The sequence below is a fragment of the Citrus clementina genome, unplaced genomic scaffold (assembly GCF_000493195.1).
Source record: "Citrus clementina cultivar Clemenules unplaced genomic scaffold, Citrus_clementina_v1.0 scaffold_9, whole genome shotgun sequence".
In the NCBI taxonomy this organism is placed as follows: Eukaryota; Viridiplantae; Streptophyta; class Magnoliopsida; order Sapindales; family Rutaceae; genus Citrus; species Citrus x clementina.
This window is the reverse complement of record NW_006261964.1, coordinates 17,120,101-17,136,828: the sequence shown is the minus strand read 5'-3', so window position 1 is coordinate 17,136,828 and position 16,728 is coordinate 17,120,101. Positions and strand designations below refer to the sequence as shown.

General features: G+C 33.9%; 2 non-coding genes across 2 annotated transcripts; both read left to right on the top strand.

The window, feature by feature from the left end:
- The first annotated feature begins 1,508 nt into the window (after nt 1-1,508).
- LOC112101613 lies at nt 1,509-1,616 on the top strand. The gene has a single exon (XR_002907638.1). It is a non-coding gene; the product is annotated as a small nucleolar RNA R71 (small nucleolar RNA).
- Nucleotides 1,617-14,016: 12,400 nt separating this feature from the next.
- On the top strand, nt 14,017-14,120 carry LOC112095488. Its single transcript, XR_002903862.1, has one exon. It is a non-coding gene; the product is annotated as a small nucleolar RNA R71 (small nucleolar RNA).
- Nucleotides 14,121-16,728: the final 2,608 nt, after the last annotated feature.

The following is a 16,728-nucleotide window of genomic DNA, read 5'->3' as shown; positions in this document are numbered from 1 at the left end:
TTTGTCAACCTTCACCAATACATCCTCAATCTTTCCTTCAGGGTATGCATGAGATCTATTAGCCAATTACAGAGTGACTGTTGTTAGCCTGCACTCTCCTACTTCTAACTGCTTAAATACCAATAATGGCATTAGATTAATTTTGGCTCTCAAGTCACAGATTGCTCTGCCATTGTACCTAGTTCTAATTGAACATGGTATTGTGAAGCTTCTTAGATCCTTTAATTGTTTAGGGATCTTACTTAAAGCATGTGACTGCATTCCTGTGTGAAAGTAACAGTTACAAATTCTCCCAAACTTCTTTTTCTTGCCAAGATATCTTTTAGAAATTTCACATAATTAAGCATTTGTTCTAATGCTTCCACAAAAGGTATGTTGATGTGTAACTGCTTTAGCACTTCCAGGAATTTACTAAATTGTTTGTCTTATTTTTGTTTCTGGAATCTCTATAGGAAATGAGGTGGATGCTTAAATTATTGTACAGCTTCAGGAGGTACCACTCTCTGCTCCATTGATTTATTGTAAGTTGTCACCACTAGTGTTACAACATCTTTTTCAATAGTTCTTGGGTGATTTTCCAAGATTGATGTAGCATGACCACTTGCATCAGTATCTTGATGGCTGGGTTGCTGTAACATCTTTTCATCTTAAGGTGGTTCTTGTAAGGAGTTAAGCTCCAACCTCTTTTTAGTCACATCAACAGGAATATTAACATTCTTTCGAGATCTTAAGTCGATTACTTTATAGTGTTCTTTACCTTCTTTTCTTGGATCTTCTGTATTGCTAGGTAAATTCCCTGAGATCTGCTACTCATTGCTGTGGCAAGCTGTCCAATTTGGTTTTCCAGGTTTCTCAAAGATACAACTTGACTTTGCACAGTTGCTTCATTCTTCATGATATATTCCTTAATAAGTGTATCCAATGAAGTGATCTGATCATAGCTAATGTGTTTTTGCTCTTGATTTTGCTGATGAAAACCAGGTGACTGAGTATGTCTGTTATGTCTATTATGTCTACTCGTTACTGGAGCATGTTGATTTTGATTGCTCCATGAGAAATTTGGGTGTTGCTTCCATCCAGGGTTGTAAGTATTTAAATATGGGTTGTTCCAGGGCTGTCGGTTGAAGTTACCCATATAGTTTACTGATGCTAGATTTCCTAGACAGTTGTCAAATATATGTTCCTCACCATAATACATGCAAGATAGTTCAGCAACTTGCTTTACTGCTGCAGGAGCAGAAGTCATGGTTTTCACCATGTTAGTCAATGAAGTTACTTGAGCTAACAATGATGTAATTGCATATATATTATGTACCTCTACTACTCCTCTTACTACCGTTTGTCTACTTGATGGCCACTGATAATTATTGTCGGCAATTCTCTCTAAAATTTCATAAGTTTTAGTGTAAGATTTGGATAACAGAGCTCCATTTGCTAAAGCATCAACCATCAATCTCGTACTTGGATTCAACCCATTGTAAAAGGTTTCCAACTGTATGCAACAAGGAATGCCATGATGAGGACACCTTCTGAGCAACTCTTTAAATCTCTCACAAGCCTCATACAAACTCCCATCTTCAAATTAATGAAAAGAAATGATCTCATTCTGTAATTTTGCATTCTTAGTTGGTAGAAAATATTTCATTAAGAATTTTTCAGCCAAGTCATTCCATGTAGTGAAGGAGTCAGATGGTAACGAGTTCAACCACGCTCTCGCTTGATCTCTTAGAGAGTAAGGGAAAAGCCTCAATCTCAAAGCATCATGTGTTGCTTCAGCAATTTTAAAAGCATCATTCATTTCCAAAAATAACTTAAGATGGAGATGAGGATCTTTATATGGTAGTCCATTAAATTAACACACTGTTTGCAGCATTTGGAACATCACTGGTTTAAGTTCAAAGTTAGCGGCTTCCACTTCAGGTCTGACTATTCTAGGATGTACAACTTGAGGAGTTAACACAACATAATCTCTGATAACCCTGTCTCTGTCATCTACCATGTAAATGATATTGTTGTTGCCTAGTTGTCTCTAATTAACATGCTCGTTTTGCCCATCTTGAACATTAACAAGTTGTAGTGCCCCGTGAGGACCTAAGTTTCCCACATCTTGTAAATTATCCATTTTTGAAGCAAATTTTGAATTTCATTGCTCTCTTCGCAATCTCCGTACAGTCTTTTAAATCTGAGGATCAAATTGAAATTCAACAGATCTATCTTTGCGCATGCAAGTCTTGACCTGCCAATAAACAGAACGAGTTAAATCAAATTGGCACTATTGAGATTAACTTCACACTTCAAAAGTAAACAATCAGTTCCCGGCAACGGTGCCAAAAACTTGATGGTTATTTTTATTCAATTGCTATTGATGTCAATGTACAAGTGTACACAACAAGTAAAAAAATGATGAATATTCAAGATCGTCTCCACAGGAACTAATATTACTAAAAATGCTACAGCAATCACGATAGTGCAAACTTCCTTTATTTCAAGTGGAATCTAATTAAAGTGAATTACTACCGAAATTAACAATTTTAAGCAAATAAAACAATTAAATGCAGTAATGAAGTAAATTAGATGAATTGCGTAAAAGCAATTTAATAAGAATGAAGTAGCTGAATGATCAAACTCTCTTCATGCGCTGACTGTTTTATGCAAATTAACACCAGTTGCTACAACAATTCCTATAGCAGTAGGTAAAATTATTTTGCATCCTCAACTACTGCTTGTTGTACTTCTCATACCCTTATGCAACCTAAGAGGGGGTGAATTGGGATTTTAAAATTTAAGCTAAGCAAACCACAAAACAATTTAATCTAATGCCTTAATGGAATAAAAAATAGTAAATTCAATAAAGCACAATAATAAAGGAGTAAGGGAAAAGAGAGCAAACACAATGATTTTTACGTGGTTCGGCAATCCTCGCCTACGTCCACGTCTTCAAGCTCACCCAGGCTTGAGGATTCCACTAAGCAAGCCTCCAAGGCTTCAAATGCTTATAATTGACTTCCAATGTGTCAATAAACCTTTACAACAAGAGATTATCTCCAATCTATTAACTCAAGTGTATCTCAACACTTACAATCACTTAAAACAAAAGATTACAAATTGTTTTTCTCTCACACAATATTTAAGATTACAAATGAATGCTCTACGTGTGAATAGATGAAGAATGAATGTGTTTAAAGCTCTTTGAAGATTGTATTCTCGAATATAAGCTCAATGATAATGTTGTGATTTACCCTTGTTTGAATTTGAATAAGGTTATTTATAGTTGGAGCTGAAAACTAGCCGTTACAGACTGTCTGCCTGTAAACAGATCACCGGTAACCGTTAACGGTTAACCGTTTGTTCCGGTCAAAGTTACTATTGGGCTGAATTTCAAATAACTGGTTGACCGTTTGTCACTATCGGTTCACTGTTAATTTTCAGAGACCTACAAAATAAATTTGGCTTAACCGTTCTCACTAAACGGTTCAAGGTTAGCAATCTGAAAATTATCGGTTCACCGTTTTTCATAAACAATTCACCGTTATTTTCCAAAATCATCATTATAACAGTACTTTGCAGAACATGCTTTCTGGAAATTATCGGTTAGCAATTTTCAGTAAACGATTAGCCATTTGCTATAGTGAAATTATTTTCTAAAATTATAATTTTATCTTAAAAATTTTTATAATTATACTATGGCCCAAATCGTCATAAAACTTTACAAATAAGTCCATTTCCATAGTTTTATAACTTTTTTCAATTTGACCATGAACTTGAAAACTAACCAATTTTATAAAATCATTTTTCCTTTAAGTATAAAACCTTATATTATCAAAATAATGATTTTTTAAAAATGTATGAAAAATAATTGAAGCTTTTAAAACCTTGATCATTCTTAATTTGGTTTGTTATCATCAAAATCAACATTATGAATACATATATGCTAACATACTTGTCCCTTTATAGACAACCTCAAGTTTATACTATATTTCTTGAGCACTCTCAAAACTAGATACTCTATGAAATGCTTTCTTATCAAGAGGAAAAAACAAAGCATTCATTGCCTTATAATTTAAAGATATCTTTTTCTTTTCTAACTCATGTCACTGACTCGATGGTTTTGGAATATCATCTCTTACATCATTTTTAGTCATAAGCATGAATGAACCATCACAAACAACTTCCCAAATTTCATAATCTAAAGCTTGCAAATAAATTCTCATCCTAGTTTTTCAATATGGGTAGTCATTACTATCAAAGAATGGTGGCCTAGTTATGGATTGTCCTTCCCTAAAGGTAAAGACATTTTGGGTTGTCATGGATCTTTTACTCTAGAAGGTTAAATCCTAATAAGAGACCTTCCTCCGATATCAAATGAAATATTATCTAAGCAACGCACGAGGGGGTGAATTGAGTTTCTAAAAATATGCAATGCTTTAATAAACATTAATGCAAATATTAAACAAATTTTAAATAATAACAAATAAATCAACCAAAATGTAAAGAAATAAGGGAAGAGAGATTCAAACACAGAGAATTTTAAGTGGTTTGGCCAACCTTACCTACGTCTACGCCTCCAAGCTCACTGAACTTGAGGATTCCACTAATCAAGCCTCCAAGGCTTCAAGAACACTTACAATTGACTTCACATGTGTCAATCAACCTTTACACCAAGAGATTATCATCAATCTCTTAAACCAAGTGTATCCCAACATTTACAACCACTCAAAACAAAGATTACAAATGTGTTTTTCTCTCACGCAATATATATGAATACAAATGAATGCTTAATGTGTGAATAAATGTAACAAGAACGAATTTCAGGTTCAATGAATGTTGTATTTTCAATTATAAGCTCAATAATAACTCTTTGATAAACCTTGTTTAAATTTGATTGAGCTTATTTATAGTTGGAGCTGAAAAATAGTCGTTATTAACTTTCTGCCAAAAATCGGATCGATGTCAACTATTATTGATTAATCGTTTTGACAGGTCCAAGTGACCATTAAGTTGAATTTTAAATAATCGGTTAACCGTTTGCCACTATCGGTTCGCCATTAATTTCCAGAGACCTGTAAAACAAATTTTGGTTATTCATTCTTGCTAAACGGTTCAATGTTAGCATGAAATTTTTTCTAGAAATTATCGGTCAGCCGTTTGCAGTTAACGGTTCGCCAGTTATTTTTAGTAACCTGTAAAACAAAACAGGCTTATCCCTTTTCTTTAAACGATTCAAGGTTAGCATAAAATTTCATTCTGTAAATTATTGGTTAACCGTTTTGATATTAACGGTTTACCGTTTACTTTCTAAATCACAATTTTAACATAATTTTATAGGGAATGATTTTCTTATTAAAGTTAATGAATATCCAGATTTCATGAACATATCTAGAAATATTATACAGCTTTTAAAAAATTATTTATTAATGAAAACTCTAACATTTTTAATAAAAAACATATAAAGTTTTTTATCATCAAAATCAATACTATAGACACATACATGTTCACAAAACATCATCATAAAGAATTCATATAAAGATGTTTTAGTTAGAATGTTGAGGATTTTGCATTTCCAGTTGATTGATTAAGATTTAGAGAAACTTATAGAAAATCTTTATATATACAACATATAAATGGATTTGACGAAGTGGTTCGTGATGACACATGTTATGAGAATAATGAGGAAAAACAGTGACTTTGCTTCACTTGACAAAATTATTCCTTCCAATGAGAATATTAATTGGGCATTCACGTTGCTGTGCAAATTTTATTGAACTCTCAAGTGCATGTATTTATTGTAGAATAGATTAATAGTGACGAGTGTCGATCCCACGAGGAGGTAGATTTTAATTATATGTAGAATTAATTTTGTATGAGGGTGGTTGGATTTGTGGTGAAAGTGACTTAGATTATCCTAAAATTGGAATTGAAATGACGAGAATAAATTGAAGAGAAATCTATTGAAATGACATACTTGAGTATCTAGATCCGTATAAATATGCACCATGGGCTAAATATTCCTTATTAATACCAATTAAATCATGAGGGGAATTTCCACACCTCATGAACCACGCTCTAATCAATATGGTGCTAAGAGCTTATCGTGCCAAATAATAACCTTGTCCTAGAGAGTCGGTGTAACCAGCGCGGTATCTAGACAAGATTATTATTATTTGTCGACGAAAAGTCAAAACATCCACAAAAATTAGAGGGGAAGAGAAAATAAATTTACCAAATAAAGCTCATGACACATGTTGAGACTTCACCTTCAACCCAAGCTTGAAAGAAAATCAGCTACTCATAATTGAACTAAGGGCAAAATGGAAATTTATTAAAATACGTAAAAAATACAAGATGGAGAAGGAATTAGAAAAAATAGAGCTCAAAAATAGATTCAGAGATACCAAATTAGGGGGGGAGGCCCCCTTTATATAGATACATTGAGTAAATCATGGCCATCAGATTAAAAATAATTTGGACACTCAGGATTGTGCCACATCATCAGTCAACAATACGCGGTTTGAATAGTAACATAGTTTGACCACGCGGTCTGAATAGTCAAACGGTTTGAATAATGACGTGGTCTGTGTTGAAAATAATCATGTGTATATGTATGTACCGTACGCACAATTTTTTATCCACTGATATGCTACCACGTCATCGATCAACAGCACATAAAACGTTTCTCCAATGGAATCGTGACACCTCATCAGTCAATGCCACATCATCGGTCAATGCCACGTCATCGATCCGTCTATGAACAGTGTCGTGAACAATACTATACATGTGAATAGTATCGTACATGTGAACAATGACATTTTTCCTTTTATACTCCTCTTAAGGTTTTCGATTGCCCTGAGTTCAAAAGTGTTGTCTGTTTTACCCTCTGATCTATCGTTCATTGTGAAATGACCATGATGCCCCTAAAATATTTAATTAAAATAAAACACATATAATTAAATCACAAGAAGTTTAAATACATAAAAGTAAGGGTGTTAGTAAGACTTCAAATGTAAAATGATGATTTTCTCATTTATAAATATATATTTTTTAACACTCAACACACCCCCCAATCAGCTTATTACTAGTCCCTAGCAAATAAAGTGAAAATAAAATTCAAACCTAAAATTTTTTGTTTTAACAATCATGTTTATTCAATCAGACTAATGATAGTAATCAAATAAAAGTATAAGCATTATCTCTAATCTAAAGAAAAATCACACCCACATCAACAATCCACACGAATCAGCCCAGTAGACTTTGTCACAACTGCGTTCAAGAATGACATGTTAAACCCCAAAATCTCATTAGATATAGTGATACTCTCATAAAGAAATTAAATCCAATAAATATAGTCACTCCAATGAATGGTAATTGAGAGAAAATATTAAAGAAGTGATATCACACGCTCTCGCCAAGATGAAAGAAATATGTCCTCAGCTTAGAAATAATATGATCTCAAGTCAAATACAAATGCTAGTCAACCCAATTTATTTATTTATTTTTTATGCACCGCTACATCTTCAAATTATAGTTCTCTAAAATCAAGAACTTTTATTAGGACGTAACGTAGGCTAGAGACGTGGCTAACAAATGAGAGGAAATAAGGAAAGCAAAGTATATGTTTGAGAAAAATGCAGAGATTTTTTTTTTTTTTGGAAGTTGCAAGGTGGATTTCACTTATTATTGTTATTTTTTTCTTTTCTTTTTTTAAATAATTTTTTTCTTTTTTTGGGCACAACTTCACTGAATAAAATAATTATTTACATTTTTCTCAAACATAAATAGGTGATGGAACTTGTAAGATATCAGGTAATACTCCAAATCGGAGTGGGTCAAGATGATAAGTTTGACAAAGAAATGGTTTGTTTTTTAAAGGCTCAAAAGGGTTAACTATGAATATTTCATAAAAGGGATGGCTAGAAATACTCAAACGGATCAAAAATGGTATTTCCATCGTCTTTTAGTGCTTTGAATAATCTTATATATCTACTAGTTAGATAGGCCTTTAGATGTAGCAGCACACATTTTTTTCTTTTTTAATTTTACAACTTTTTTTAAGGGTTAACTCAAAAGAAATCTAGAGATCATGTATAAAATAATAAACTACTAAGTTGTATGAAGAAAGGGCAAAAGGGGTACTTTCCAATAAAAATGATAGGCTCAAAAACTCACTTGGTACTTATTATGACATGTTCATTCCTTCAAGTAACTCATATTTGTCTCCGACATCAACATGTAGAATAGCAAACATGGCGTAACATCACTTAAGACCAAAGATAATACAAATACTAAAATTTGAAATTCATCATGTCATCCAATGTTAAAATAAATCACATAATTTTTTTTCGAACAACATTCTACCCCCCAACCTATTTTAAACATGAAAGAAAAATATGCATGTAGAAATGTGAAAATGATACAGAAAAATTAATTAGAAAAGTTACACTTAAAATGATAGAAAAAGAAAATAGTTTTTTCTTTTACTGAGAAGATGCGTTTCTAGAGGCACTATACTCCATATTCAGCCATTTTCGACTCAAAAATTTAAAAATGTATATTTATAAAGGAGAAATTAAAAAGAAGAAAAGTAAAATGAATATAAAAACTTAATAAAGAAAAAGAAAATATTTGGAATTTTTTTGGTTTTTTTTAAACGAAGAACATGCGTTTCTAGAGTAATTACACTCCATATTCAGTCATCTTCAATACAAAAGGTTAACAACAGTTAGTTTCTACAACAAAAAATCAGTAAAAACTTAACCAAGATTCCATAATTGTCGACTATTCCCTCCCCCCAACCAGAACAAAACATTGTCCTCAATATTTTAAAGGAAAGAAGTAGAGTTTAGAAGACATCACCTGAGTGCTGCAACACAAAAGAAAATATTTATAGGCGGAGAATTAAATCTAATTTGTACTTCTTACTGCGGCTACTATTACCATCATTATTTGGACGCTCCAACACAAAGGTCCAGGGGTCTGGCTCTGGTCTATAAGCTTGTAACAGATCAAGTAACTCATTAGCAGTGTGAGCACAAATAAAAAAATTTTTCGCATTAGAAGGAATGAAATAGTTTTTTATTGCATGGTTAAGAAATGCGATAAAGCCATCATAAAGTTATTGACATTTAACAAACCGATGGGTTTCTGGTGAATGTGTAGATGGGCCCAAGATGCTAATGTGATGAGTGCCTCTAGAGTTGCAAGATCTCCTGGTAGGAAAATAAAAGCATCAACATGATTAAGCATTTCAGTTATTCTTTCTTGCATACCTCGGACAACTAACTATTCTCCAGTCGGTGAGTCAGACAAACTGCCTAAAGGTTTTAGAACTCTTTGGATGATGCCTAACACTTGGCTTTCTCTGACAAAAGCAGTTTCTGAGACCCATTTTGATAACCCTCGGTTACCTCCTCCATACACCAAGTGTAATTTTCTCTCTGTTATGTTTCGACCAAGATCTATGGCTGCCTCAACGAACTCTTTATGTTTGCCATAGTTAAATTCAGAAAGCACACAAATATTCTTGAATTGTCTATTGAGAGTAGCTGCCATTGGGATACTTTTGAAAAATAATTTGTGAGTGCATAACAAAAAATCATATTTTAGAATCTTGGTAACAGTGGGTCACAACTGTATATGAGGTAGCATGTCAGTGTCAAATAATGCATAAATCACATGGCTCGCGAGTCAAAAAGGAAACAATAAAAAGAAAAGGAAACAATGATAAAATAAAATTATTAAAGACAATAATGCAAATGATAAAACAACAGTGAAATAAAAGGATATTTACAGGTAGTTGAGACTGTGGCTCACATCTTCCTCTGGTTTTACGTCCAAAAATGGCTTGAATGCCCTCTATGGGTCAAGGATAGGCTTCTCATTCAGTTTTCCTATAAATTGGCAAACATGGTCGTTTATAGTCAGATTCCCCGAGACTATATCGTGCATGCTCTTTCTGGAATAATGGTCATAACTGGAGAATCGCTTCTTGCACATATCCACTAGGATGCGTTTCAAGAGACAAAAGGATATCATCCAATGACTCTTTATTCAAGCCATCCCTTATGAATTGAATCTTATCTTCCCTATTATCAGACACCATTCCTAAAGAACATGGGTTTTTATTGCATCTCATTCTGGCACATTTATGACAAGCAACAGAAATTCTTCAAGCTCTTCATTTTCTTGCATAATTTCCTTTACCACAACCAAGCATGTATACAATAAATTTTGGAGGTAACTCACCTGTTAATTGTACTTTAGCCTCGATTAACCAACGGATGTCAGCAGGCATGTTATTCCTCATGAGCAATCACATGCGTTTAGACCGAGCTTTATAGATTGTAAGGAGGGCATTCTGAGGAAGTGAAGGGAATCGATTGTGAAACTTTCCTAAACTCTCGTTTCTGTCCATACCTTCGCCTCAGAATATCAGTTATTATGGGAAACTGAAATAACCGACTTGATTGTCGCGCAGTACCATTATCAGCCACTTCACCGGGGTAACAAACTAAAGCACATAAACAAAGAAAAATAAACTAAAACACATAAAGAAAATTACAATCGTCCTCTTATTGAATTTACCTCAAGCTCCAACTGGATTTTGTAGACACTTCTCTCAATGTCTCTGAGTTGGCTTTCTAAATCCTCAACATAGGATACTAACTCTGATGGTTGCAGAGCCAAAATACGATGTGTTTTACAAAATTGAATCTGCCTTTTGAGATGAGATTTTACACGTTGAAGTAGTTTAAGAATGTTCAGGAGGAACTGTTTAGCTATGACACTCATGATTAACAATGATAAGAGAAAACTTAATGGTTAAACAAACACACTTATGCAAAAATAATTTCAATTAGCAAAAGAATAATAAAAAGAAAGAAAGAAAGAAAAATCAAATCACTGAAAAGAAAGAAAGAAAACTCAATTCAAATATGGTGGGTCACTCAAATTTATTTCGGTGTCCTCTCCATGTGGTTGGTACTCTAGATATGACTTTAATTTTTTACCATTAACTTTAAACGTGACACCATTCTTTGGGTCCATAATTTCAATTGCCCCATGTGGAAAAACAGTATGAACAATAAAGGGGCCAGACCATCGATAGCGTAATTTACTTAAGAATAGGTGCAAGCGAGAATTGAATAAAAACACTTTCTAGCCTGGAGTAACAGATTTTCTCATAATTTGCTTGTCATGAAAGACTTTCATTCGCTGCTTGTAAATCTTAGAATTTTCGTATGCATCATTGCGAATTTCTTCAAGTTTTGCCAACTGTAATATTCTTTCTAAGCTAGCTTGCTGCATATCAAAGTTGAAATTCTTGATGGCCCAATATGCATGATGCTCGAGTTCCACAAGTAGGTGGCAAGCTTTTCCATACACTAGCATGTAGGGTGACATCCCAATCAGGGTCTTGAAAGCCGTTCTATATGCCCATAATGCATCATCAAGTCTTAATGATCAATCTTTTCTGCCTAGCCTCACCGTCTTTTTTAATATGTGCTTTATTTCTCGATTAGAGATCTCAACTTAGCCACTAGTTTGCAGATGATATGGGGTCGCCATTTTGTGAGTGATTGAATACTTTGTCAAAAGAGTTTTGAATGTTTTGTTATAAAAGTGGGCACCACCATCATTGATTATCGCTCGAGGGAATCCAAAGCGTGAAACAATGTTACTTTTCAAAAATTCTATCACCACCTTGTGATCATTGGTTCTACATGAAATTGCTTCTATCAATTTCGATACGTAGTGAACAATAACCAATATGTATTGATGACTAAAAGAAGGGGGAAAGAATCCCATAAAGTCGATACCCCAGACATAAAAAATCTCAACCACTAAAAGTGGATTTAGTGGCATCATGTTCCTTCGTGTAATGCTCCCCATTCGTTGACACCTATCACATGAAGAACAGAAAGTGTAAGCGTCTCAAAATACGGGTGGCCAATAGAAACCACATTGTAAAACTTTAGTCGTTGTTTTCTTAGCTTTAAAATGGCCTCCACAAGCTTGTTCATGGCAGAATGAAAGGATATTCTAAATTTCATTTTCTGGGACACACCGTCTAACAATTTAATTTGCACAATACTTGAACAAATAAAGGTCATCCCAAAGAAATTCTTTATTTCCGCAAAAAAAAATTGGTTTTGTCTTACTTAGTCCAATACTCTGGAAGTTGACTTGTAACAAGATAATTAACGATATCAGCATACCACGGTAATACTTCCAGACTCATTAATTGTTCATCTGGAAATGACTCATTCAATGGTAATGATTCCATAATTGTGTCAAAATTGAGACGAGAGAGATGGTCAGCCATAATATTCTCTGTGCCTTTCTTATCTTTAAATTTCAATTAAATCCATATCAATAATTCCATCATCTGCATTATGAGGTTTTTTGGAAATGTTGAAGATGTTTAGTTCCATAGTCATGTTGCCGAAAGACAACAGCATATTGCCAAGAAAGGTCAGCCTAGAATAATGAGGATGTGCTTTCTTGAATCTTGTATTGGTTGAGTGTCAATTACAATGAAATCAACAGGAAAATAAAACTTATCTACCTGGATAAGCACGTCCTTCACAATACCATGAGATATTTTCGTGGACCGATCTGCAAGTTGTAACACCACTGGAGTTGGGTGTAATTCTCCCAGTCCAAGTTTCACAAATACTGAATAAGGTAACAGATTTACACTAGCTCCTAAATCCAATAAAGCATTCTCAATTGTGTGGTTCCCTATGCTACATGAGGTTGTGGCAGAGTCTGAGTCTTTATTTTTTAGAGGAATTTTGTATTGGAGTATAGAACTAACGTTTTCTGTTAAAAATGTCTTCTTTTGAACATGAATGTTTCTCTTTTTAGTATAAAGGTCTTTAAGAAACTTGGCATAAGATGGCACTTGTTTAATAGCATCAAGCAAAGGGATGTTAACACTTACCTGTTTGAAGATTTCAAGAATCTCACCTGTGGATTTTCCCTTCTTTCCTTTAGCTAGCCTCTGAGAAAATGGAGCTTTAGGAACGTATTCTCATGGGTTGGTTTCTTCTTTCTCCTCTGATGGTGAGTTCTCAACATTCACAGGTACAATTTGATTTTCTTTTGTCACCGGCATCTCCACTTTATTGTCGACTTCTTCTCCTTTTTACAAGGTCATGACTGTTTTGACCTCTCCATGCAGTTGTGGTGAACTGGTACTTGCTTCATGTACTCCTTTAGGATTAGGCATTGGTTGAGTTGGAAACTTGCCTTTCTCAACAGTCATTGCCAAGGTCTAAACTGAAGAAGCATGTTGTCCCACCATCTTCTCTAGGCTTGAAACTGATTAGGCTTGAAACTGATTAGGCTTGTGAGTTGAAGCATGCTCTCATCTCATTTCGTAGTCCATCAATGGTGCGGTTCTACTGCTCGATCGTGGAGTGAGTAACATTCCTGAAATTCTGGAATGCATCCTCCTATGGTCTGGGTTGAGAGTAGTTATGGTTTTGATTGTATGGCCTAAATGGTGGCTGAGAAGCTTGAGGAACTTGAGGAATTGGTTGCGTTGGTGGAGCTGGAGCTGGTGGTCCATTTTGTTGGAATCTTTGAGACCACGAAAAATTAGGGTGGTCTCTCCATCCAGGGTTATATGTGTTGGAGTATGGATTGTAATTTGGTGGCTTTCTCATTACACTTATGACATTGGCTTGATCTGGATATGAGTCATGGTCATGTGGTTCTGTTGATTTAGCAGTTGTTAATGATGCTATTTTTTTAGAGAGACCTTCAACTGTCTCCTTGACTTCTTTGATTCCCGAAGTTGACTCGCCAATGTAAACCTCATTCACTCCTTTAATTCTTTTAGTATTCCTGAGTGATCGACTCCGTTGTTGGGAATTATCTGCTTGTCGCTGGAAGAATTCTCAAATCTTTGATGCACTTTTTGACATTAGCTCTCCTCCACTTGTTGCCATTAGTCATTCTTGCACATTCGGCAATAATTCATCTAAAACGTATTGGCATTGGTGTCATTTCTCGTACCCATGATGTGGACACTTCAAAAGTAGCCCATTGAATCGCTCCCACGTTTCGAAAAATTGCTTGTCTTCTTTCTGGGTAAACTCTGAAATTTCCCTGCGAATAGCATTGGTTTTATGCACTGGAAAATATTTGTTCAAAAATTTAGTTACCATTTGTTCCCATGATGTAACGCTATTAGCAGACAAAGTATTTAACCATGAATGAGCTCTATCCTTTAAACAAAATGGGAATAATCTAAGTTTAACATCATCGTCTGAAAAAATCTCATATTTAAATGTTTGACAAATAGCATGAAAATCATTCAAATGATTATATAGGTCCTCATTTTCTAGGTCATAGAATGTTGGGAGATAATTTAGCACACTAGATTTTAACTCAAAACTCCTAGCAACTACATTTGGATATCTTATGCATGATGTACTCAAATTAGCTAAGGGACTGAAGTAGTCTTTAAATTGCCTCTCTTGTAGTGCTTGTTGTTGTTGCAAATCCATTTTATTTTTAACATGTTTGTGTGTGCGCAATGTTTTTTCAAGTTCAATGTCTATAGGCTCAAGATTAGGTAATAATGATATTCGACCATGCATGCAAAGAACACAAAATAAATGGGAACAAAAACAAATAAAAATAAAGAAGAATGATAAATTACGGTATTAATCTTATTACGCTGTTAAAACCTTTCTATATAAAAAAACACAAAAAAAAATAATACGTGAAATAAATTAACGAAAATTAAATTAATAAGATAAACAAAAAAATTATAAAGAAAAATAACTTGAAAATTAAATTACAGGATTTTAAAGAAGAGAAAAAAAAAAGAAATTTTTACCTCTAAATGTAGATTCACTTTTTTTCTCTTTTTTTAATAAAAAAAATTACAAAAAAAAATTAAAAAAAATTATTCACAAAAATTAATTCTACGAATTAAAATAACTTACCTCCCCGGCAACGGCGCCAAAAACTTGTTGTGCAAATTTTATTAAACTCGCAAGTGCACGAACCTATTGCAGAATATATTAATGGTGACGAGTGTCGATCCCACGATGAGGTAGATTTTAATTGTATGAAGAATTAATTTTGTATAAGGGTGGTTGGATTTTTGGTGAAAGTGACTTAGATTATCCTAAAATTGGAATTGAAATGGCGAGAATAAATTGAAGAGAAATCTATTGAAATGACGTACTTGGGTATCTAGATCAATATCAACATGCACCATGGGCTAAATATTTCTTATTAATATCAATTAAATCATGAGGGGGATTTTCACACCTCATGAATCACGCTCTAATCAATATGGTGCTAAGGGTTTATCGTGCTAAATAATAATAACCTTGTACTAAGAAGTCGGTGTAACCAGGGTGGTATCTAGACAAGATTATTATTATTTGTCGATGAAAAATCAAAACATCCACAAAAATTAGAGGGGAAGAGAAAATAAATTTACCAAATAAAGCCCATGACACATGTTGAGACTTCACCTTCAACCCAAGCTTGAAAGAAAATTAGTCACTCATAATTGAACTAGGGGTAAAATGAAAATTTATTAAAATACTTAGAAAATACAAGATAGAGAAGGAATTACAGAAAATGGAGCCCAAAAATGGATTCAGAGATGCCAAATTTGGGGGGAGGCCCCCTTTTTATAGATACCTTAAGTAAATCATAGTCATCGGAATAAAAACAGTTTGGACGCTCAGGATTGTGCCACGTCATCAGTAAACAATACGCGGTTTGACCACGCGATTTGAACAATAACACGGTTTGACCACGCAGTTTTAACAGTCAACCGGTTTGAACAGTAACCCCGTTTAGTTGAAAATAATCCTGTGTATATGCATGTACCGTACGCATGATTTTTGGTCCACTGATATGCTGACACGTCATCGATCAACAGTACATAAGAATTTTCTCCAATGGAATCATGACACCTCATCAGTCAATGCCACATCATCGGTCAATGCCACGTCATCGATCCATCTATGTGAACAGTGTCGTGAACAGTAACGTAGACAATATCGTACATGTGAACAATAATATTTTTTCTTTTATGCTCCTCTTAAGGTTTTCGACTGTCCTGAGTTCAAAAGTATTGTCTGTTTTGCCGTCTGAGCTATCGTTCATTGTGAAATGACGATGATGTCCCTAAAATACATAAAATACTTAATTAAAATAAAACACATATAGTTAAGTCACAAGAAGCTTAAATACATAAAAGTAAGGGTGTTGGTAAGACTTGAAATGTAAAATGACGATTTTCTCCTTTATAAATATACTTTTCTAACACTCAACACACGTCTGCCATAAATTCTCTACACACAAACATTGATTTAGATCAACTGCTGAAATTTGATGACTATATTGATATTATGGAATGAAAAGAGGTAATTGTTCATACATCTTTTGATCTTGTGGATCAAATAGAGGTAGTTATTTGTACAATCTCTTATTATTCTCTTGATTTGCCAAAAGAACATAAAGAAGGGTGTGATATTTTTCAATGTTTAGTAGATTATGAGAACAAATCATTTTTCATCAACTATGTTGAAATTCACCCACGAACAGTACGAGAAGTTAATGTTAGAGAAATTGTTGATAGAAGAATTTATTTTACGCTATTGGAGTGATTGGATCGTGTTGGAAAATAGAGGATTGGTTGAGAAATTGCCTTATTTAGGAGAATTTGGCTGAAAATATTTTTTTAAGGATGCT